Here is a 25,823-nt window from a genome sequence, read left to right as displayed (position 1 = left end):
GTTTTTTATTAAACAAGTGGACGTTGATTATGAAAAGGAGAGGATGACATAATGGAAGACACACTACTCTTCAATAGCCAGTGCCAAGAAACCATGGTGCACACTCAACAAAATAGAGAAGCATAACATGTGAAAAGTTGCAAACTATGAAAAGTAAAGCAAAAGGTCAACGAAATGCTTACCAGAATTTCTCCACCAGGATCTATCCACCAGTACATAGTATTTTCAGGAATAGCAAGAATTAGACCAATTTTGTTGTTGATCACATCAAAGTATGATCTTGAGCATATGCCTTCACAATCTCATTAGTAAAACTTCGACAATACATTACGAGGAACAAATTCACAAAAGTAATTGAAACCATAATTCCCACCACCCAATGCCATTTGTCACCATCTAAAGATAAACCATCCTCTTGTGGAAATTTGGAAATAGAGTTGAAAAAAGTTAATTCCTTGTGTGCAAATTCAAAAAATAGGCTCTCTCAAAATACAATACACAAAATTATGACCATAGGGTACATGATAGAGCATTCAGCAGTATGATATGAAGCACGGAGAAGAAAATCCATGGCCAATATGAATTCAATATAAGGGTAACTTTTAAGACAAGGTGTAGGATTATAGCTGTGCAAAAAAACAAGAAGAGTATGTAAAATGATTTATTAAAAACAAAACTAGAAGACTTAGCATAAAAGTAGGTCCTGAGAAAGGTGCATGGGCTTTTGGTGTTTAAGTGTTCCAAGCCCATACTTCCTTTTAATCTATATTCATAAGACTATCATTTGTAAATAAAGGGGTACTTGCAAGAGTTGATGTCAAGATAGGAGGGTTTCTACTAATGGCCATACAAGAAAACAAGTCAGAAAGCTTTTAATCTATATTTGAAAAATAGAAAGCAATTCTGCCAGATATCAGAGAATATATAAAACCATAAATGCAGGCTTTGCAAACTTAGTTTTCCTGTGAGAGATTATAGAAACTTCAAATGTAAAAAGAAAATGTCCAAATAACTATTCTAATTTGACATTGATAACACAAAATTCAAAGTATCTTACAACGCACTCAAGCTCACCAAACCTCTCTGGTAGTGAAACAACAACATGTTTGACCTACAAAATCAAGAGCATATAAATTATATTAATGTCTAAAATGGAGCCCCAAAAAATCCTTGTTCATTGTAAGGGAGGTTATTCTTTAATGCAATTCATGCATTGTAGAAGTAGAAAGATAGCACAATACATACGCAATTAAGCAAAAGGATGAAGCCTAACTAACAAGTGCATTATGATGTTATGATAGAAGGATGTTGCGTGGAAAATTCACTCAACTAAAAGCTCGAAACAAAAAAAGACATGAGCTGATTTGGATCTATAATATCTAAATAAAATTCCAACTAACTTGGATATGTTCACCACTTCGCATATAAGTTTAGCTTCCATCTTCATGCAACATCAATTTCAGTAACAATGGTCATGAACTCTAGTAAGTGTGCTCAGTTTATGTAGGTTGGTTTCTGGTCTAGCAGAAGCTTGATGTGAGTCTACCACAACTAACTCAGGTTTGATTCTTAGTGTATGCATGGTTGGACATCCCTAAAGTGACACATGCCAAGAATTTTTCACCCACTTAGGAAAAAATTTGGATAGTTATTTCAAAAAAATTAAAGAGGAGGGGATGCTTCAGTATGTATTCAGTTTGGGAGGGAGGGAGTTCCTCGGAAAGAAGTTGTTGCAGAGAAAACAAAAATAAACAATACCAAAGCATGATATAAACATGGTACAAAATTTTAAGCGAGTCACCTCACCATGTGGATGGTCTTGATTTTGAGATAATCTATATTGTGGTTGATATGCACCCATAGTAATCTTAGTATCTCTTGAACCATTAATTTAAAGTTGTTTAATATTTGTAGGTTAGTGTTTTTCTGCAAAGAATAACTACCCTGTTGTATATTGGTTGTAGTGAGATTGTATTCTTTGTTTTGGTTGTGACATTCATTTTATTTTTTAGTATCTGCTCTTGGTTTATCTACATCATTGTAATACATGTTGATGCTTTGGAGTATTACACTGCTTCAACATGTATCTTCAAAACAGTTTGCAGAGCATCCTGCAGAAACACTCAACTTTAACTTTGCGGAAGTTACTCCTCTTATCAATTTAGAAGAAGAACACTCACCCTGCATGTTCTTGTCTAAGCTAAAGCGAATTTCCTCTCATCTATTCTAGAATGCACTTGCAGCTACTTATGCCTTTATATTATTTACATTATGTAGGAAAGGCAAAAATTCTGAAGCCATTTCCACCAAAAGGACGACGACAAATCTGGTTCAATATTGTACTCAGTGGAAGATTTGCAGGTTGTTGAGAAAATAAAAATTGAAGAAGGGAAACCCTAAAAATTGAAGGAGGAAAACCATCTTAGATGCAAAACCTGAGCTCAAATGAATATACTTTCAGAGAAATATTTAGCTATTTCTAATTTGTCAAAAAGGCTAAATGTTCAATGAGGAAAGCAGTTGCCGTAAATTAGTTTTTATCGACAAAAGATCTTCTCGAGGAAACAAAAAATAGAAATGGAATGAAAAACTAAAATATCATTTTCGAGAAAAAGGGAAAAAAACTACTACTGATTTTCAGGACCAAAACCCCAAGACCGCCAAATTGGTGAAGGCGTTTGATCTGTGAGAATCTTTGTAAATGATTGTCTGTACATTTTTTATTGATGGCACACTTGGTGTATAAGTGTCAATTTTAATGGTTAAAACCGCTTATGTTGTGGAAAAGGCCAAGAACATTATGGAAATGTAAGGCGAGATAAGTTATAGAAGGATCTAATGGGATACCCTTACATTAGGAGTATTCCTACTATAATTTTGAAATAAGAAAAATGAATGCATAAACAAAAGCTAACACTCTCCCATGCTATTTTTGAAATTGCAAGCCTATATGATTAGCCCAAGATTGTTTTCCTGGTAAAATATTTGTACCTGTGTATGGTTAAATGCGTCTATGTTTCTGTTTTTAGTACCATGTTAAGAATTTGATTCTTCATAGTAATGGAGGCCGAGCAATGTTAAAGAAGTTTTAGTGCTGCACGGAAATTGTCACAATATGAAACCAACTCAGAGACATGAAGAGGAAAACACACTAAATTTTAGATCTGTTAATACTTGCACTATTTTTACATGACTTCCCTGAAATTCCAAATCAATTCTCTACAACTAATCGAATCATACTCCAATTGAAAATCACTTTTGTGATTCTATATCTATTTTTTTGTGACTTGGTTCAGTTAATACTCACTATAATTTCAGATCAAATCGAGGATCCTAGTTGAGCCATATAAGTGACTTTCTTTTCTCGTCGGAAAGCCAAATAAAAAATCACCACTACATATAGAGCCATGAGTGGAAATACAATTAGTCCAATAAATATAGAAACTACCTTAGGCAGACTACTATGGACCAACCATTTTCCAAATTTTGTAGTCAAGTAGTAGGTGTTGATGCCCATGATACACCATCCCAACGACCAGGAAAGAACCATAATCTATGACACGGTAAAGAATATTTTCCATTTAGTAAAATGGAATTCAAAAAATCGCCATATAATTCAAGATAACTTTTTGAATTTAGGTAACAATAATACAATCAATAGTCATTATCCTACATTTCTAGCGTCGTGAAAAAAAAGTTTTTTTCTCCAATCTGGTAGTAGCAACTTACTCTGATTGAATTCTTGTGAGGACCCATCTTTATCTCACTTCTTGTAAACTTCAATAGTGGAATTAATGTAAATGGAAGTTGAAATGATAAAATGATCTGCACAGAAGGAATACGCGTAGCTTTAACCTTTAAAATAAAAATTTGAAATATTTAGATGAGAAATGTTTTCTAATTATGGTAGGTTTGAGGTTTTTTGGATTAAATGAAATTTGTTCTTTACTGTATATATGAAGCTAGAACTATAATTTTAACTCTTTAAGAAATATTTCAAATAAAATTATCAAACTACTATTTTTTTTTTGACATTTACATTTTCTAACTACTGAAATCCAAATCCATGTAAAGTTTTAACTGGAATCCAGGGAAATAATTTTAAGCCCAATCATGATTTTTTGTGATTTCAAATGTGTTATCGAGATGCCAATTTTGATGATCAAAGAGAATACCAACGAAATAATGATAAACTACGTAGCACGAGAAGAACAATAGAGAATAGAAGCTGACAAGCTTGGGATGATGGCAATGGGTCGATAGATAAGATTGCAGAGCCATGCATTCATTTTCATATTGAGAAAAACCTGAAACAAAAAACAGCACACCACACTCAAGTGCCAGTGAAAGTAGTATCACACGAATATTATGCAAATCTGGTTATCAAAATTCAAAAGTCACCTATTTTCAAGAGGGAAAAAAAATGATTTACTAATGCGTTAATGCACCTGCATGATATACTGCCCAGCATACGTCCCTATGATCGATGCACTCTAGCCAGATGCTAGTAGTGTGATGGCATAAATATTTGAGCTCCAGTTACCTATAACATGCTAAAGAACAAGAAAAGAGGGTTTTTGATTTATGACTTTCGGAACACTACCATTAACAATATCACGAAATTCCTAATGCCAAAGATTTGAATGAGATCTATATTTAATAACAAATTTTGTGGATCCATTTCAAGTGCCTGAGAAAATAATTAAAATCATGATGAATGGATAAGTCAGATCGCTTGTAAAGTTGTTTAAGTGACTAAAATTCTAGAAGAACTGGCATGCGAATCAAAACCATAGTGACAAAGTGGATGAAATATTTCTTGGGATGGAAGGATCTGCTTACTTTTAATAGAAAAGATGAGGTATTCAAGTCCAAGTTCCGACAGTTATCCAATTCCTCTCTAGATAAGTTTGGTGAAGAATAGACTGCCCTGCTCAGATAGGTAACAAAGACATTGATTAAGAATGCCATAAATATAGCAAATCCAGTTTCGATGAGAAAATACCTGCACACTGACTGGAACATAGACAACATTTTAAGATCATTTCATAGTCTTCTGATCTGATTAATGAGTCATTGACAGGTCTATGGCTGCCCGACATTGTCCGGAAGCAGTCATGTAGTGAATGTTGAAATTATAATTTCACTTGCGCACATTTAATTCTAGAAAACAACCATGGATTTTCCCACACCACCTTTCTCCAAAAGTTGTTTTTCCCCTGGAGGCTCCGATCACACCGACCAGTTGACGCGTGTCCACAGTACGGTTTCAAAACCACTCATTCCCCGGAAGGTAAAGGTCGGTAAGAAGAGGCCTTCCGATATTCACCACAGCCGTTCGATTAAAATGGGCAAGATCAACGGTTGAAGTACAGCGTGCACCTTATTGCGTGACGTGAAGTGATTTTTGACTGCCAGTAAATTAAATAACATTGAAGTACCTTCGATCAGAAAATTAATATATATCGCCACGATGAGAATTTAATGAAATGTATTGTAGTCATAGAAGTACCTTCGATCAGAAAATTAATATATATCGCCATGCTGAGAATTTAATGAAATGTATTGTAGTCGTAGAATGTAGGTGAAAACTTTTAATTTTATTATTTTGTTAATTCACGGATGTAAGTTTTTTTTACACGGCACAAAGTCAAACAAAAGGTTATGTTTTGTTTTATGTTTTTGTTGAAAAAAAGTGGAAAAAACACACAATAGTGCGAAGAACTAAAAGAAAAGGGGGGATTTCTTTTTTACAATAGTTTTGAGCACATGGAATACGCAGCAGCGTAAAGGAATTTTTGTTGAATGTAAAATGTGAAGGAGAATTTTTTTACAGCAGTAAATGTAAAGAAATTTTACACACAATAGTGTAAAATTTCTAAAAGAGACAGAGTAATTTTTTTTGGAAGTTCTTGGTGAATCCCTCTGTTAAGAGGAAGAGTTTTTGTAACAGGTTGTTTTATTAATGAATACATAGTGTTTCCATGTGTGTTGAAAACTCTGTCTGCTCAGAAAAATTTAGCTTCCCTGTGTTAAGATCCTATGGAGAAAACAAAGCATTGTTCTCTGTTCTTTTGTGTTTGAAATTACCAGAAATTTCCAACATGGTATCAGAGCTTGTCCAGGCTCTTTGAATGTGTCAAAGAAGCTGAAGGAAGCTTCTTTTTGTTGCAGCAGCTTCCCCAACATAGTGAAGACTCAGTCAGGAAAGGATTAAGGTATTTCTCAAAGATCTTTTTGTGTTGCTGCTGAAGAAACAGTCAGTTATTTTAAACACACAGTCACGTATTTGAAGCATAGTTAAGAGTGCACGTATGGCTGGATCTAGCACCAGCACTAGCATGGGTATTTTTAATACTCAACTCCCACAGTTTAATGGGAAAAACTATGACTATTGGGCAATAACCATGAGAGCCCTGTTTGCCTCACAAGATTTATGGGAACTTGTTGAATATGGTTTTGAAGAACCAGAAGATGAAGATGAGTTTAATAGATTAACTCAGGCAGAGAAAGATCTGTTGAAGAGCAATAAGAAGAAGGATTCAAAAGCCCTCGTATTTTTATATCAAGAAGTGCATGAGAGTGTGTTTCCAAGGATAGCAGTAGCCAAGACATCCAAAGAAGCATGGCAAACTCTCAAGACAGCCTATCAAGGCATGGATAAAGTGAAGACAACAAAACTACAATCGCTGAGGAGAGATTTTGAGAATCTGTGCATGAAGGAGTCAGATAATATTGACTCATTCTTCACACATGTGATTGGTCTGGTCACACAGATAAGGTCTCATGGAGAGATTCTTGAAGAAAGGAGGATTGTGGAGAAACTATTGAGGATCCTACCCTCAAATTTCGATTCGATTGTCACCACCATAGAAGAGACAAAGGATCTCACAAACTTTTCAGTTGATAAACTTCATGCATCACTGATAACACATGAGCAGAGGTTGAGTAGAAATGAAAACTCATCTCTAGAGAAAGCCTTCAAGACCTAGATGTCCTTTGGAAGAGGAAGAGGTCAAGGCAGAGGAAACAAGAGAGGAAAAGGCAGAAGCCAAAATAGAGGTGGAAGAAACAGTCCAGCAAATGCTCAAGGAAGAGGCAGCAATCCAAATCAGAACCAAGGCCAAGGTAGCAACCAACAAAGTGGAAAACATCATGCTCAAGGACAAAAGTATGAAAAATCCAATGTTCAATGCCATTATTGTAAAAAATATGGGCATTATGCAAATGAATGTAGGAAGAAGCAACATGATATGAGTAATAGATCAAGTGAAAATATCACTAGAGAAAATATCAGCCATGATAATGTGCTGTTAGCTTGTAATATGGCTGAAACAAACAGTGATTATATATGGTTTCTAGACTCCGGTTGCAGCAACCATATGACAGGAAACATAACCCTGTTTTCTGCTCTAGATCAGAGTGTGAAGTCACAAGTCACACTTGGGACTGATAGTAAAATTTCTGTTATGGGAAAAGGAGAGGTAAAAATATTTACAAAGAAAGGTGAAAAGAAAACCATAGCAGATGTCTATTATTTTCCTAGAATGAAGTGTAACCTCTTAAGTATTGGACAGCTTGTTCAAAAGGGTTACAATGTTTTCTTTTTGAATGATGTATGCACCATCATGTATAGAGAACCCAGCAAACGATGTATTGCTGAAGTGAAGATGATGAGGAACAGGATGTTCGCTCTTAGAATAAGGGAAGATTTGAAAAATAAAGAAGTAATAGCAGCATTGACACAAGAGGCTTTCCAAAGCGAACCAAAGGATGAAAACTGGTTGTGGCACTTGAGATTTGGACATCTCAACTTTGGAGGTCTTAACTTGTTGAGTAGAAAAGGAATGGTAAGAGGATTACCATTGATAGAGAAACCAGACAGCCTTTGTGAAGGTTGTATCTTGGGGACACAACACAGAGAAAGTTTTCCATCAGGGAAAAGCATAAGGACAAAAGCACCCTTAGAAATTGTCCACTCAGACTTATGTGGACCGATGCAAACTCCATCACTTGCAGGCAGCGACTACATATCAACATTCATTGATGATTTTACAAGAAAAACTTGGGTTTATTTCTTGAAGAACAAAATTGAAGTGTTTGAAAAATTTCGAAATTTCAAAGCACTTGTAGAAAACCAAAGCGGGCTGCATATCAAAGTTCTAAGAACTGACAGAGGAGGTGAGTATATCTCCAAGGAATTTCTATGTTTTTGTAAAGAAAATGGAATCCATAAGCAATTTACAGCTAAGTACACCCCGCAACAAAATGGAGTTGCTGAAAGGAAGAATAGGACAATCATGGATATGGCGAGAAGCATGTTGAAGGCAAAGCATTTGCCAAATGATTATTGGGCTGAAGTTGTACACTGTGCAGTATACATTTTGAATAGATGCCCTACAAAAGCAGTCATGAACAAAGTGCCGGAAGAAGCATGGAGTGGGAGAAAGCAAGGAGTCACCCACATGAAAGTTTTTGGATGTGTGGCTTATGCACACATTCCAAATCAGCTAAGGAAGAAGTTGGACAACAAAGGGGAGAAATGTATTTTCATTGGATACAGTGAGAAATCCAAAGCTTACAGGTTGTATAATCCATCCACCAAGAAGTTTTTTGTGAGCAGAGATGTTCAGTTCATTGAGGAGGAAGCTTGGGATGGAAGCATAGAGAAAATAGTGAATGTTAAAAACTATTTGTCTCATGATGAAGTTGATGAGGAGATGGCTGAAATACATCCCCAAACAGCAGTACCAACACAAGGACAGCAAGGGACACCCTTGAGGAGAAATGAAAGTTCTTCTCCAAGCACACCACAAGGAGGAAATTCAAGTGCTTTTTCAAGCACTTGCACACCAAATGAAATAGGTAAGAAGTTCATAAATTTAAATGACATTTATGAACAAGAGGCAACAAATGAAGGTATGAATTCTTTGTTTGCATTATATTGTCATGTTGATGACCCTATTCATTTCGAAGATGCAATTAAGGATAGGAAATTGATAGAAGCTATGGATGAGGAGATCAATGCCATAGAAAGAAACAAGACATGGGATTTGGTTGAACTACCAAAAGGAAAAGAAGTCATTGGAGTTAAATGGGTCTACAAAACCAAGTGTAATGATGAAGGCAAAATAGAAAGACACAAGGCAAGACTTGTTGTTAAAGGATATAAGCAGTAGTATGGGAGAGACTATGAGGAAACTTTCGCACCGGTTGCAAGAATGGAAACCGTGAGAGCAGTGCTGTCCATAGCAGCACAAAACAAGTGGAAAGTTTACCAAATGGATGTGAAGTCACCATTCCTAAATGGAGTATTAATGGAAGAGGTTTACATTGAACAACCACCAGGCTATGAGAAGAAAGGCCAAGAGCATAAAATATGTAGATTGAAGAGAACTCTTTATGGGCTGAAGCAAGCACCAAGAGCATGGTACAGTAGGATAGATTCCTAACTACTGGAAAATGGATTTGAAAAATGTGAGGGAGAACCCACCCTCTACATTAAAGAAAAGGATGGTAAAATGCTAAGTGTTGTGTTATACGTTGATGATGTTATTTTCATAGGTAATGATGATCATCTCATTGAAAACCTCAAAACAGTCATGAAAGAAGAATTTGAAATGACTGACATGGGTTTGCTGAGATACTTCTTAGGAATAGAAGTAGATCAAAATGAAAATGGGATTTTTATCTCACAAGCAAAATATTTTAATGAAGTATTGAAAAGATTTAATATGTATGAGAGCAACACAACGATCACTCCCACAGTGATGGGATTAAAACTTAGCAAAGAGGATAGCAGCAAGGATTCTGATCCTAGCTTGTATAAGAGCATAGTTGGCAGCCTAATGTATTTGATTGCAACTAGGCCGGATATAATGTATGTTGTTAATTTAATTTCCAGATTCATAGAGAGGCCAAAAGAAGCACATTGGCAGGCATCAAAAAGAATTCTGAGGTATGTTAAAGGTACAAAATGGTTTGGCATTTTATATACTACTTCAAAATGTTCAGATTTAATTGGATACACTGATAGTGATTGGGCTGGAAGTGTAAATGATCGGGAAAGCACATCCGTTTATGTTTTTCACATGGGTTCAGGAGCCATTTCATGGGCTTCTAAAAAGCAGCCTATTGTAGCGTTGTTTACAGCAGAGGCAGAATATGTGGCAGCTACAACAGCAGCATGTCAAGCAGTTTGGATGAGAAGGATGTTAAGGAGCTTAGGCCAAGAACAAGAAAAAGGAACAATGATTTTTTGTGACAATAGCTTAGCCATTGCATTATCCAAGAATTTGGTGTTTCATAAGAGAACGAAACACATTGACACAAAGTTTCACTACATCGGAGAATTGGTAAGCAATGGAGAAATTGTTTTACAACATTGCAGGACTCAGGAGTAGGTTGCAGACATTCTGACCAAACCATTGGGCTAGAAAAGTTTTGAATTTTTGAGGAAATGTTTGGGTATGACTGATAACCCAGCAGTTGAAATTAAGAGGGAGTGTTGAAATTATAATTTCACCTGCGCGCATTTAATTCCGGAAAACCACCATGGATTTCCCCGCACCACCCTTTTCCAAAAGTTGTTTTTCCCTGGGAGGCTCCGATCACACTGACCAGTTGACGCGTGTCCATAGTACGGTTTCAAAACCACTCATTCCCTGGAAGGTAAAGGTCGGTAAGAAGAGGCCTTCTGATATTCACCACAACCATTCGATTAAAATGGGCAAGATCAATGGTTGAAGTATAGCCTGCACCTTATTGCGTGACGTGAAGTGATTTTTGACCGCCAGTAAATTAATTAATGTTGAAGTACCTTCGATCAGAAAATTAATATATATCGCCATGCTGAGAATTTAATGAAATGTATTGTAGTCGTAGAATGTAGGTGAAAACTTTTAATTTTATTATTTTGTTAATTCACGGATGTAAGTTTTTTTTTTAGACGGCACAAAGTCAAACAAAAGGTTATGTTTTGTTTTATGTTTTGGTTGAAAAAAAGTGGAACAAAGGCACAGCAGTGCGAAGAAGTAAAAAAAAAAGGGGGATTTCTTTTTTACAGCAGTTTTGAGCACTTGGAATACGCAACAGTGTAAAGGAATTTTTGTTGAATATAAAATGTGAAGGAGAATGTTTTTACAGCAGTGAATGTAAGGAAATTTTACACACAGTAGTGTAAAATTTCTAAAAGAGACAGAGTAATTTTTTTTTGGAAGTTCTTGGTGAATCCCTCTGTTAAGAGGAAGAGTTTTTGTAACAGGTTGTTTTATTAATGAATACATAGTGTTTCCATGTGTGTTGAAAACTTTGTCTGCTCAGAAAAATTTAGCTTCCCTGTGTTAAGATCCTATGGAGAAAATAGAGCATTGTTCTCTATTCTTTTGTGTTTGAAATTACCAGAAATTTCCAACTGTGAATGATTCTCTGCAGGAGTTTTAGACGGAGTTATGACAGTTTGGGTTGAAGAATCATGTTTTTCAGTGTACTTTTACAAATTTTGTTCTTGTAAATGGGACTGTTAGACATTATTTTGAGGTGAATAATTACATTTCATAATTTCCGTAATGAAAACTTGTAATTTCAAAAACCCATCAAAAATCAATCTAATTTTTAAATAAAGCACAATGAAAGGTACACAAATAATCTATTCTAGTTATTTTAAGAATTCTATAAACTATGGAAGAGTGCTTACATTAACTCCATAAACGGTTGGTGGTACTTTCCGGGAGAGAACCAAGGGAGAGTGAAGAAATAAATTGCATATTGATATGGTGGATGACAGGATCAGTTACATTTTAGGGAGGTAATCAATAAACACTCAATACCATAGTACTAAATTTTGTACATGATAAGATACACATCATTTGAGGGATTTATTACCTAGTAGTTTTCCAATGCGATTTTTTGGAAAGTTTTCTAGTTTATTTTTCTATCTAGTTTGTTCTAGCCGACATTCATTGAAATCACAAGTTTGACAGGTGAACTCTTCACAATCGAAGTGATTCAGAGGTTTTTGAGGGTGTTGAATCCATATATGTAGTCAAAAAAACCAGTTTAAACAACACAAATCAAAATTTGGCCACAAATGTTTTCACAAAATTTTGACCAGAAAACTGCTAGAAACTCCAAAAAAATCACACTTAAAACTACTCCATTTATTATTGTGCAACTAAATTCCCAACGCCTCATCTGCATCATAGGGGAAAATGTTTGGCCAGATTTTCTAATCATTACTACTTTGCGTTGACGAAACATATTCATTGAATTGAATTAACGAAACAGACAAGTGATAGGGGCTTACGGTGTAATAAAAGATCCAACAAGAGAAATTGCAATCCCTGTTGCTCCACTTCCTCTTAAATTAGGAACGAACATTCTTTTTTAACACCTCATTGGCTTTGGCCTTTGCATATGCCAACTCTCCAATGAAACAGCCAAACATTGTAAGTACAAGAAAAGAAATGATCACCTCCAAATTTCTCATATGAAATGTCCCAAGTTATAACACAAGATAAAAGGATTTGAGGTAACTAGGTTACATAAGAAAAATTAATTGTCATTTTGTCTTGAAATAGATGAATAGAGTATAGTCGAAAGGATTAGATGGAGCACCCCGAATCTCTGCACTCCAATGAGAGTGAGTGTGCTGAATCCAGTTAGAAGAACACCAGCCCATGTAGGTATATGGAACAACATGTTAAGAGAAAATACAGTTCCTAGCACTGTGATAAAAACACAAAGGGACGAGAAAATTACAAACAATGAATGAAGTGAATGAAGTAAATTGGGGTAAAATTGTTAACCCTTCTTCACTTAAGGTTCTTGTGGGAAGTTATTTATCATTTAAACTTAGGAAACTGAATCAATGGTTTACATATTGGATATAATGCATATTTAAATGTACTAAGTACATTATTTTTCATACCATTCTTAATAATATTGTTGAATTCGTTTTCCAACAAAAATCAATATTCTCTGCATTAGTTGCAGTTGAATTTAGTTTCCAACAAAAATCAATATTCTTTGCATTAGTTGCAGTTGAATTTATTTTCCAACAAAAATCAATATTCTCATTAAAATCCTGCATTAGTTTCAGTTTCATTTCAACGCACAGAGTAAAATAAAATAATATTACTGCATCAGAAATCAAAATAAAATAATTTTACTTTGCAAAATCATTCTTGAAAATGCTAACCTTCAGGAATATCTGCAACAATGACACCCACTTCTGATAGGAACCATAAGATAAAATTTAGATTTCTTGGATATTCTTCCCTGTAGTGTTGTGCGAGATGCTTACCTAATGGACTAGAAGGTTCAAGGGCGAGCATAATATAAATTCATATAATTGTTTGGAAGAGAAAAAAGATGAGGGACATAAATGTTGCAACTCCTAAATTTGCAAGATATTGAATGATCAAGCCACTAATAGACATCACAAGAATGACCCAGAGTAACTACAAAAAACAAAAAAAATCGAGCAAACAATATTTTATTAGGATGAATTCTAAATTCTTCTGCTCGAAAAAGTAATTAATGACAATCAACCATCTCATTCAAGAGCTTATTATTATTATTATTAGATACCTCATATTTGAACTTAGCCCCTCCCTGAAAATCAGACACCGCTTAGACACAACTGGAATTCTTGATATCAACATCGATACCCAATATGTACGAAATAAAATTGTTAAAGATTAGTAACTAGAGACAAATTCTAGGATCCATGAAGGCTATGGACACAAGAACTGCAGGTCCAATATAACCTAAAATTTTTCTCCATCCCGCCTTTTTCTTCGGTGATATTTCACAAATAAAAACAATTAAAAGGTAAGGAAATCACTTATGTTTAAAATTTAGAGCACCTTTCTTAAAATATAGAAAGAATGATACATATAGTGAGCTGTAAAATCTACCTCTGCCTCCATTATAACCAAATTCTACCTCTTAATTTAACCATAGAGATTCTTAACCTCTTAACAATTCTAAGGGAAGAATAAATATGCACACTAAGATATGTGGAACCCTAAGGTTTAAGGGAATGCATATAATTTCAAATCATATATTCAAATATAAAATCCATGCCCTGTGTGGCTATAAAAAACTTGTAAAAGTTGAAATCCCACTAAAAAGGAACATGACTCTTCATTAAATAATGACCCAAAAGGAGATTGGGCACCATTTGAATATATGCATTGTGGATCTTATGCATCTCTAGGAAGACATTGAAATTTCCATGCTCATAACAAGAGCTAAGTTATTAGATCTGTCTATTTATGAGTGTTCCATAGTAACAACCCTATCACAATTCGAAGAGAACAATAAACGCGCAAATTGAGAAATCTGTAACCCTAAAGTACTGAGATGTAAAATTTTAAATCATACATTTGAATATAAAATTCCTGCCATATATTTCCATAACAAACTCATATAATTGGAAATCAAACTAAAGAGGAACACAGATCTTGGTTATGGGGTTACCCGAAAGGAAATTGGGTACCATTTGAACATAAAATGTTTTCCTTGTGTGGCTATAAAAAGCTCATAAAATTTAAAATCCAACAACTAAGAAACACATGCCTTCTTTATGGGATGACCCCAATGAAATTCACAACCATTTGAACATAAAATTCTTTCCCTAATGGCTATAAAACATCCATAGAAGTTAAAATCCGACAAAAAAGGAAAATGTATCTTCTTTATGGGAAGAGACAAAATAAAATTTGGTATTATTTAAATATATAATTCCTGAAGTGTATGGATATAAACAAACTCATTAAAATTGAAATCCAACTAAATACTATTAAATCCTAATTAACAAGATATAACCAGTGAGACCCAATTAAATCCTAATTAACAAGATATTAAATCCTAATTAACAAGATTAAATCCTACCCACTTCCCCCAATCCGAAGAGGGTGTTGAACATACCCGGGTAGCAGAAGAAGCCTAAGGATGCTAGAAGCACTTGAGGTGTAGCTACGTTGCAGAGTTCTTAGGGGTGGCTCGAAGAAGAGCTTCTCCCTACCCCAAACCTCTCAGAAGCTACATTGGAGTGCTCAAAGGTGGCTCGATGTGGAGAACTTTCATTGTAGAGTGTTCGTGTCACAATGCCTCTCGGCTACTGCATCACAATGCTCAGGGGTGGCTCGATGTGGATCATTTTCATTGCAGAGTGCTCAGGAGTGGCTTGATGCAGAGCTTCCTCTTGTCGCGATGCCTCTTGGCTGTTGCATTAGAGTGATTAGGGGCAGCTCAATGTGGAGCATTTTCTAATGCAAGATAGAGAATAGGAACCCGACACTTCTCAGGACCCTAGACCACACAGAATGGAAGACTCGAACTTGCACGATGTGCCAAAGACAAGCAGAGAGGGGATAGGAAAAAATGATAAATTTTTAAGAAAAAAGGGGTTTGAAAACCACTAAATATTGTTGGGTGTGGAGCCTGATTATTTTCTTTATTCAAAGGTATCACCGCATTGGACCCTAGTTTGTAATGTGGTGGCAACGCCATCGCTAAAAATTGCGCTACAAGGGGGGTCTAGGGGGGCCGGCTGCTAAAAATAGATGTAAAATATCCTTGTAAAATGTTGTAATTTCGTAGTCAATCTAGGTTGTTCATTAGGCGGAGATTTGAGAGTAGAAGTATGTTTAATTTAGGGTTTTTTTCCCTAGAAGGCAACCCCTCGCTATAAATGAGGGAATTGTATTGCATCTATGTAGATCTATATTCTGAGTGAAAAAGAGAGAGAAGATTGTGTGAGAGAGAATGGGGAATTATAGCAGATCTGTTGTAGATTGTATCTCTTCAGTTTGTTGGATAATATAAAAAGAATGACTTGCTATTTCTTCGTGGATGTAGGCCAAATTGGGTGAACCACGTATATCTGTGTCTCTCTTGTTTTATGTATTTTCTGTGTTTATATTTCTGCAATATATTTTATGTGTTCCATTGCTCCGTAATATATAATTTTCTAAGGCAAATAAAGGGAGTTCAAAAGAAATAGAGTTTGACAAAATTACCTCATCATCAGTTTCGGTAGAAGCATCTTGATTGTCATCTGCACTGGAAGCATTTGCTGTCTGATTTTCTTCATCATCCTCATCGTCATCTACCATCAGCCAAGTTATGGCTTTGAGCTCTTCCTGGTCATCCTCTTCTTCGTCTTGGCTCAATTCTTCATTTTGTGTCCGTTCTTCCTCAAAGGAAGCCAGGTCGTCTGATGAACTCCTACCACGCTTGCATATTGCTCAGCTCGACTCAACTACGGAGGATAGATCCCGAGATCTGTATGGAAATCCAGAGCGCAAATTGGAAACTCTTGAACGAGCGAGGGTTTTAAAATTTGACGAACAAATAAAACTATGCTTTGGTAGCTTTTTCTCTCATTCGAGTGAGGTGGGGAGGAGTAGATTTGAGTAAAAGGGTGAAATGTTGTTGTCACCCTTTTTATTGAACCAGAGCTACAAAAAGATAGATCGAATACAAAATACTCGATATCATGTTTCATACAACAGCTAGAGCCCAATCATCTCATGTTATATAGAGGATGAAGAACAACTCAAGACATCCAAAGGGCATGGTACACATTTAAGCAAGAAATTAATAGGACAACCAAATAAAACCCTTGACATCAGTCACACAAACCCAATAGAATTTTTTTCCCCAAACCTTCTCATAAATGGATGTTGAAACTATAAAACATGAAATTCATGGCTTAGACCAACATATAAGGGAGTTACGAGATAAACCCATCGCGGATTTCTCAAATATACTAGCAAATAACAAGGACCCCAGGGTGCATATTCATACAACATGGAAAAAGGGAAAAATGAATTTGCACTGACAATCAGTAATATAACTGCAATACACAGAAAGAAAGATAACTTTTTGACAATCGCATATGTACTCACTTGAGTTTCTAGCTCTCCCACAAAAATCAAAAGCGGTTGTAACAACGAATTTGAAAAACTAAATGATCGGCTTGGGTAATTGTCGAGATGATCAGAGTTTGAATCTGCGCCATGAAATTTGTGATAGAAATCACACATATTTCTTTAATCTCAGCATGATGTCAACTCTGGAGTCCTTGTTTTTACTACGTGATCTCCTACTCAAACATCCCAGTTTTAAGTTGGGTTAAAGAAACTCTACGCAGCAACTGAGTTTTGACCAGCATGGTCACATTTGATTTATTTTATTTTTTCTAGCCTTCTCACCATGGATTGGGAATTTTTCCTTCCTATTGCAATTTTGTTTTTCACTTTCTCGCAGAATTTGAGAGAGTGGGAATGGTTCCCACGAAGGTTTGCAAGTTCTCGCCTTTTGTTTCTATGACTTCCTCGCACTTGGGTTGGGGTGAGTAGAGCCTCTTGAGTCCTTGTTGGTCCACTTTGGTAGGGAAATGGTTCTCATGTACGTGCATGTAATTATTTTAATGGAGGGTGTTATAAGACTAATTTAAGAGAATATATACAAAATGAAGAGGGTCATAACACCAATACAAGGATCTCCATGGGGTTGATGGGTAGGGTATTGGTAGTGAAAGTAGTAGTAGATTGTAATTAAGAGTATGACATATTACTTTAGAAAATCTTGATGACAAATATGTATATTTTATGGTGCAAATGTAACAATGTTTTGAAATTCTTTTGTAAGGCATGAAAATGGTTAAGTTTGGCATGCTTTTTATAGATATACATGTGTACGTATTGGTGGAGTAAATGACATATGGTGGGGGGATAAGGTTGAACCCCAACAAACACAAGCAAGGAGATAAATTTAGGAAGGCTGGTGGTGTGGGTCTATGAGCATTGGGCTATTTACCTTGCTTTGACATGCATTTGTCTTTTGGATTGAAGTGTTTTCAATGGCCACAGGAAAGTGGCGATTATTTGATTTGAGACATTGCAATGTGGTAGAAAAGCCTGAAAGGTTATGAAAGAACCCCTTTGGCTCAACAATCCCAACTAAATGGAATTTATTCTATTAAAAAATCAATTGAGACTTAGAAATAGCCCCATCTTCAATAAGAAACCCCCTTAAGAAGGAAATTCATTCCATGCACGGTGAACATGTTGGCATAATTGAACACAAGTGGGGGAATAATAGCGCACTATATTCGCGTCCAATATCTCTATCAACCATCTCCTCCTCCGGGGATGGGGCCATATAATCTTTCCTCTATCACTTTTGATGACTAATTATTGGAATTAGTGTCTTGTTAGGTATTTTTGTTTTTTGGCATGTAAGGTCTATAAGGATGTCGGTCTCCCAGTTGGGTATTTTTCTTTTTGTCAATACCATGGTAATAGCATTGGTCAACAAACCTGGTCGGGGTGAGGCCACATGCATTTTGACACCCTCGTACATACTTTTTGATTAACTTCGACTTACAAAAACAAATAACACACTATACTCACACACAATGTAATAAGCAAGCCCCAATCGATGTTATGCCTACTTTAAATGGGTTTAATAGCCCTGGATGGCTCTAACAATCATAGTTGAATTTATATTATGTTAACTAATTTAAGCAACAAAAATTGCCTTCAACAATGGTAACTAGACTTACACTCCATTTACTGCATTAAACAATCAAGTGAGGCTTTAATAATTGTAATCAAACATACAATTCATTGATCAAGTTAACCAACCTAACACACCTTTAATAGTGATAACCAAAATGTACATGTTACTAATCAAGTGGCCATTGTGTCATGCCTCTAACATGTGAAATTGAACATAAATGTTGTTGATGGGGTTGACCTATCTACCATATCTCCCACAATTGTAGTCAAACATGCATGTTGATTCGGTTAATCTCCTAGATAATGTTAATAAAGAATACATGTTAATATCCAACCTAACATGTCACTAATAGAGACAATGGAATGTGCATGTCAATGACTAAGCTAATTTACCTGATATGTTGTCCACTGAGATAATTAACACATAACTCATTAAGTTGACCAAGTTGACAAACCATTGGTTTTGTCATTGAACTGACAAGCCTTTAATAGTCACAACTAAATTTACATGATGTTAAACCAGTAAACCATCATGACATGCCTTTAATAGTAGTAACAAAGTGTGAAAGTTGTGGATTGGGCAAACCAAACTAATATACCTATGATAATCATAATTGACCATATGTGTTTGTTGTGATCAACCCTTCAATTTTCCCCTTTCTTCTATACAAAATTAAGTGCTCCATGCAACTCTCAAAGTAGCTTTGATAAATATACAAATCAAGTTTGTATTTACTTGTTCAATTTTTGTTAAAGTGTTTCCTCTTTAAAGGTCACAAGATTGGATTAAAAGGAAATTAAGGTATGCACACCTCCATAGATTAAATAGTTAAAGCATTGAATTCAGGGCATCCCTTGTCTTACAAACAAGGGGGTCTCATATGTCAACTTTGCAACTACCTTCCTTATAACTTAATATTAAATACTATTCTTATTTTTTCTATTAATATGAATGCTTCTAATATTGAATATATTGTTAAGGAGATTACCCCTCAATTAATTAGTGAAGTATTTAATATTGGATGAGAGAGTTGTAAGGTTGAAATTTTGGCTACCACGGGTTAAATTTGGTGTTTGTATTATGTCAATGAAAAAATAGATTTCACACCTCTCTAGGAATCAATAAAGATCATTTACACATACCAATCAAAGGAATTCAATAGATGGTTAAAGTAGTGGTTGGGAGGAATTCATTGTCAGATCCATCCAAGGGTTTCCAAACTAGAGAAACAAGGGCATGTGCTTGATTTATGGGCTAACATTTGAAAGTTTTCTATGAGGAGAGGAGTTGGTGGGAGTCCTTCTTATGGAAAGGTCCTGCACCTCTTCCTTTATTTCTTAAAGTAGTCTTGAAATAAGTAAGTATAGATATATGATACATAAAATATGCAAACCACTCGCAACACAACAATATTGAACATTTGCATGAGACATAATTTAATTTATTTTGAATATATTTTTGCTTAAAAAAAGGAAATATATGCTACCATGACGCAATACAATGATTAACCAACATTGGGCACCAAACAAATGACTTGGACCACGGATGATATGTACGATGAAAATCATCCACTATAAACTATGATTATTATCCACTCTGAAACCCCTCATTTATGGTCACTCATTGAACATGCTCATGAAATTTGAGATCACTAGACATGGTTAACATGCTTTGGTTAACACAATCTAGTATGGTGTAAGGGTCTTGCCTACATTGCAAGCTTTCTAACACCCTTTACAACAACATTTCTTTACGAAAGACATTTGACATTGCTTCATAATTTTTCCTTTGTATATGAGAAATAAACTAAATGTTACTTCTCCCTTATCCAAGATAATGTTCTTGATTACAAATTGAACAATGCATCATCACATCGCCTTTATCTCTTCATGTGAACTTGCTCAATTGGCATCTACATACCTTGTGAGATAAAAATCAATGTATATATTTCATTTGGTATTGTGTCAATTATTCATTTTTTATATCTGTTAAAGCCCTGAAAATCAGGTCTACAACAAGGGGGATACCCACCCGGTCCGGACCTTGGTTAGCAGCTCCTTTTTCGTTTGGTATAGTGGGTCCGACTGGGGATATGGGACCAGTTTCCCAATATATCTGTGTGTGTGTTGAGAATTGTTATTTCTTTCCTAATGATTCCTAAGTAAAATGCTTTTTATTCTAAATCTAATCTAACAATATGCAATTGTATTCTAATAAACATAAATATCTAATTCTAAACTAACCCGAGATGTAATCTTTCTGTTATGCAATCTAAAATGATTTCAAATAACAGTTGGTAATAGAGATCATTCAATTGCTATGACAAAAGAATTCAATAAAGATAAACCATTTCATATAAAAAGTTAGATGAAACAGTTGTGAAAAACATATCGCATAATAAGCTACTCATATATTAAGCATAAATAAATAGCTATCACCGTACAAAAGTGCCAAATGATAACTCAAGAATTTAAGCATTCATATATAAATAATTGAACATGAATATCACCATAACACATAAGGAGAAACAGTTAAGAGATAAAAGTACCATTTATAACTAGATCTACTCATGAGCTTCAAGCAATAATGATCTATCTCTTCTTAATCCAACATCCACTAAGAGTACAAAAGTGCAACATCAGTAGTAGATATTAAACGTAGATATCAATAAATTTTGTTCCATTCATTCATCAAAACCTCATCGGAGAGTGCAAAAGTGCATGTTCTGAGGACAAGTTTTTGATAAATTTTTGGACCCTTCTCTAAATGCATGAGAAGGGTTTAAATACTACTAACTAATTCTAAAAATAATTTATTACAAAAATGTAGGATACGGTTTAAATGATCGTCCTTGTTTCAGGAAAAAATAAAGCAAAATTAAAACTAAAATTGAATCCAAAACTAAAACTAATAACTAACTATATATGTATCTATTCCTTGTAGTTGCAAGCATTCAACATTTGCTTGAGGAGAGATGGTTGGCTGACTTCCAACTTTAGTTGTCCTGTGAAAACGGAATCGGTAAGAGCTGGCACCATCTTCTTAGCAGAATTGACGATACATTTGAGAGTCATGCACTGGCTATGTGGTTTTACCAAGTACGTCCAGTAGGAATCCCAATTCAACTTGGTTAACCTTTTGATTGACTCTGCCCTTTCTTGAGCCTTCTATCTCTAGCTTGTTTGTAGATGTTGTACATTTGGTAGATATTTACATACTATTTGAAGATAAATACCACTGGTTTTGAGTTCCAGTTTTACGTTCCGTCTTTAGCACTTTTTTCCTACAAATTCCGAGCTTATATGCGACTGAGCAATTAGTGGCTTTCCATCTTGAGGGTTTTTCCTGGCGATGTGCGATTAGTGCTAGGCGCTAATCACGCATCAGAAACTGCCTCCGTTTCATGATCCGGGCTTCCTTGGTGCGATTTTTGCCTCTTGTGCTCTTTTTGTTAGAGGATATAAAGATTAAATTTTGTGGAAAGAACGACTTATACGTTCTTGGTTCTGAGCTTTAAATTCTCTATATGTGATATCAGCATTATCTAGTACCCATTTAACCATGTCCATGTATGGAATAATTTTGGGCCTCGCCACTATCCTGTGCAAGAACGAACATTCTAGGTCTGTAATGGACACCTCAGAAGACCCGTGTGAGCCTACAGTAGCCGTAACCTCCATTACCTTGGGATCTTCTTCTTCAAGTAAACTATACATGCCTTCCCAAGTAGTAATACTGGCATCTTTGTTACAGGTGGTGTCTATGTACAAGGGCGTCATTTCTTTATTTTCAGAACTCAGAGCTTTACCCTTCTTTCCCATAATATCCTAAACACTGCTATGTATACTTCTATATTCTTCGTTCCTGCGGTTTACAAATGAGGTGAGAATAATGGTAAGAAAAAGGTGATGGGAAAGCTTTAAATGTCGAAAACATATAAAATATACCACCTTACGTGAAATGGCTCCTTGATAAGATCAAAACCATATTTTATTAATGATTGCCAACTAACTCATTAATTAACATTAACACACATAACTGGGCCTCTGTTTATGAAAAAAGCTTTCTCGAACAACTAGCCCTGCAGAACTACAATTTGCTTTGCAATATTGCAGATCACAGTATCGCAGATCGCAACATCGAAAATCTATTGTGTGTGGTAATCATCCGTCAGTGTGTTTTTTCCGAAAATGCGATTTTCAAGATGCGCCATTGCATATTGGTGGTTTAGGGCATTTCATCGTAAGTGATGTTTGAGGCATGCGATGCGATTAGGGTCTTTTGATGCGTGATTTCGCATTGCGATTTCACACTTTTAGAATTCTGCTTATAGGAAGGCATCCATTACCCTTTTTGTGCTGCGACACATTCTAAGGAGTGATTAACTTATAATAAAACATAAGTCTTTTTAGATTTTTTGAGGGTATTCTCCTAAGTTTATGATAGTAAGTTTTATTGAAAAAAGGAAATACAAGCATTAATCGATTTTTTAAATTTTTGAATAAGGGTCCCTGTTGTGGGGAAAAGTATCCAACACGGAATGACCCTATCCCACTCTAAGGGTGATAGTTCCTTAGTAACAGCTGAAGCAAAGCTATCTAAAGTTACTTCTTTATGACATGCAAGAGACGAAAGGAAGAGATCCACTTACCGATGTCTTACGCAAATGGTCGATCCAATCTCCTCTATTTGCCGCTTGCTCCCAGCTCCAAGTCTTCTCACGGGCCCAGCTACACAAGATCCTGCGAACAAGACAAGAAAAGGAAACTACAAGAAGCACGCATTCATAATTGATTCAAGGATTAGCATAAATCAAATACGCAAGTAAGACAATACACCATTGAAACACATGTGAATAGAAGAACCTCAAATGCTTTATTAATATAAGGAAGTAAGGTTCAGGCGGTGATACAACCGTGAGAGGTCCAATCCAGCATCACCTTCCCGACGGAAAGAAATCTCCTCTTCACCTCCCTCAAGCAATCACCCAATACTCACAACGGTAAACCAACAGCAATTCTTTGCACTAAATTCCGGCCTCCAGATCCCATGGGATGAGATCCTTATATAGAGTTTTGGAGTGAAGATAAGTCAGCTTGATGTGTGACTTGTTGTCCTCTTCAACTCCAGTTGTTCTTCAGTCCTTCACTTGGAGTTTCTGCCTTCCACTTGGAGTTTTAGAAGCTCTTAACTCATGATTAGGCGAATCTTATGATCAAGTGCCTTTTTGGAAGCTTCCTGGGCACTGGCACATTGGGAAAAAGATTCCTCCACATGTCAAACTACGCCCAGCGCAGGTAGCTTGTGTTGTACCTGCTATGCAGCGCAGGTAGCCCTTGTTGCACTTGCTATGCAACGCAGGTAGCCTTTGGAGTAGCTGCTTTGATCCAAAATTGACCTGTTTCTGAGTGTTTTCCAGTGGAGAACTGATCTGAAGTGCTGTGGTTTGCTGACCTTCTTCCTCTAGGGGTAGGAACAACATGTTTAGGGACTTTGGATCCCTTAGATTATTGACATTTCATGCTCTATGCTGTAAGGCACAAAAATGTCTATAACAGTTGCCCCCTAAAGTATGAGGTCGTTTATCGGGTGAAATGCTTTATTAGGAGGATCCGAAGTTCATTCAATCGTTGGGAGGTGACCTGTAACAAAATACAATACAATACATTATCTTTTCATACTTTCTCTTCATGATCTAGCTGATGCGGGAATTTCCCATGCTCAGCTTTATAAATACATTTGCTGTACATAAACAGACGATCGTCTGATAATAGACTGATAATTCTCTGCTTTTAATTATCATCCTTTTAGTAGGATGATCATCTGTTGCACACGTCTATGTTTTTATCTCCTGAATATATATCGCAGCCCGGATGGATGAAACTAGATCCGGGGTCTTCAAACCTGTCCGATCTTCACTCTAGTACAAGTCGATCCATGTGAGAATTTCTTGAAGTCGAACATGGAAAGACATCGCTTGATTACCAGTCAATAATGAAAACTGTTAACAAGCGCGCGAGGAATCACCGATAATGATGATGACCCTCAAGGTACTGCAGCACAATTCACGTGGTGTGAATATAGGATCTGACGTCGAACACCACGCAAAGTCTCCCGGTCGAAGGTTATTAATGTATACCTATCGCCGGGAGTGAGAAACTTGCCATTGAGGCATGCAAGCTTCAAAGTACTGAGGGGGGTGTTCCTAGACCAACTTCTTGGATAATGAGCTGATGTCGACAAGAAGTGATCCATCAAAGGCGGGCCTTAATGAATCCCACATCAGTGATACGGAACGGAGCTAGTGATGATGGTGAAAACGATCTGTGAAATATGATTCAGGGTGGCGGTCATGGAAGGATGAAAGATGATGTACGGTAGTGGATGGGACCCGGTTGACACTTTCTGAATGACATCTCTTGAACATATAACGACACTGATGTGATGGATCGGTAGCATTACCCCATGTATGGATGGTATGGCGAGACCATGGTGAAGGGACCGGTGAATGATAATAACCCAACCCGATATTTACAGAGGCAAAAGTGTCATGTTCAAGAACGACTTGCTACCATTAAGCTTTGAGGTTCTCCCAATTTTTCCCCAGTCATTTCTGACCAGTACCTCTTTATTTTTCTCAAGCTTGAGGAGGATAACATATGCTTGTTCTATAACCTGCTCTTCGGGCAAGCCCATCGCTATGTTTTAACGAGCCTAGCGATAGGGAAACTCGTTCTCGTCTAAAGACAAGTTTGTCGCTATCTAATATTTTTAACGAGCCCAGCGACAAAGACAACTCGGTCCTTTTCATTTTTAGAGAGTCTGAAAAGGGTACACAAAGTGGACTCCAGGGGTCCTTTTTCGTCATCTAATCCCTTAAGTCCGAAAAAGTATAAAACAATACAGAAGGGATGAATGTTCGATATCTTTATCGAGCCGAACTAGACAAGCGCTCGATCTTTTTGTGCAATAATCCCTCAGGTCCAAAAAGATTAAAATCTAGAGGAGGGATAGCTCTTCCTGTTCTTTTAACGAGCTGGAAGGCCAAAACTCGGCAAACTTTTCATATTTTACGAGTCATTGAAAAGAGCTCAAAGAAGACTCGTGTTTTGAGGAACGAGTGATAAACAGGGATAGCAGCAGATTCCAGGTACAGGTTGGAATTTTCCAATCACGGCAGTGTTACAAGGATGGCTAAGTGGGATCACTCTTCGCAGCTGCTCCTCAAAACAGGTAAACAATCAAGTGGATGTGAATGATCGGCCAAATGAACAGTGGAGGTGACG

At 36.2% G+C, this 25,823-nt stretch overlaps 1 pseudogene; it reads right to left on the bottom strand.

The window, feature by feature from the left end:
- Positions 1-3,319: 3,319 nt before the first annotated feature.
- The window catches only part of LOC149172761 (metal transporter Nramp6.2-like), a 53,376-nt pseudogene continuing 30,872 nt past the window's right edge, over positions 3,320-25,823 (bottom strand).

Source organism: Pinus tabuliformis, chromosome 4_2 (assembly GCF_031772625.1).
Source record: "Pinus tabuliformis cultivar Carrire ecotype Pingquan chromosome 4_2, CPIR1, whole genome shotgun sequence".
NCBI lineage: Eukaryota > Viridiplantae > Streptophyta > Pinopsida > Pinales > Pinaceae > Pinus > Pinus tabuliformis.
The sequence above is the reverse complement of the archived record's forward strand: the minus strand, read 5'-3'. Positions and strand labels throughout refer to the sequence as shown.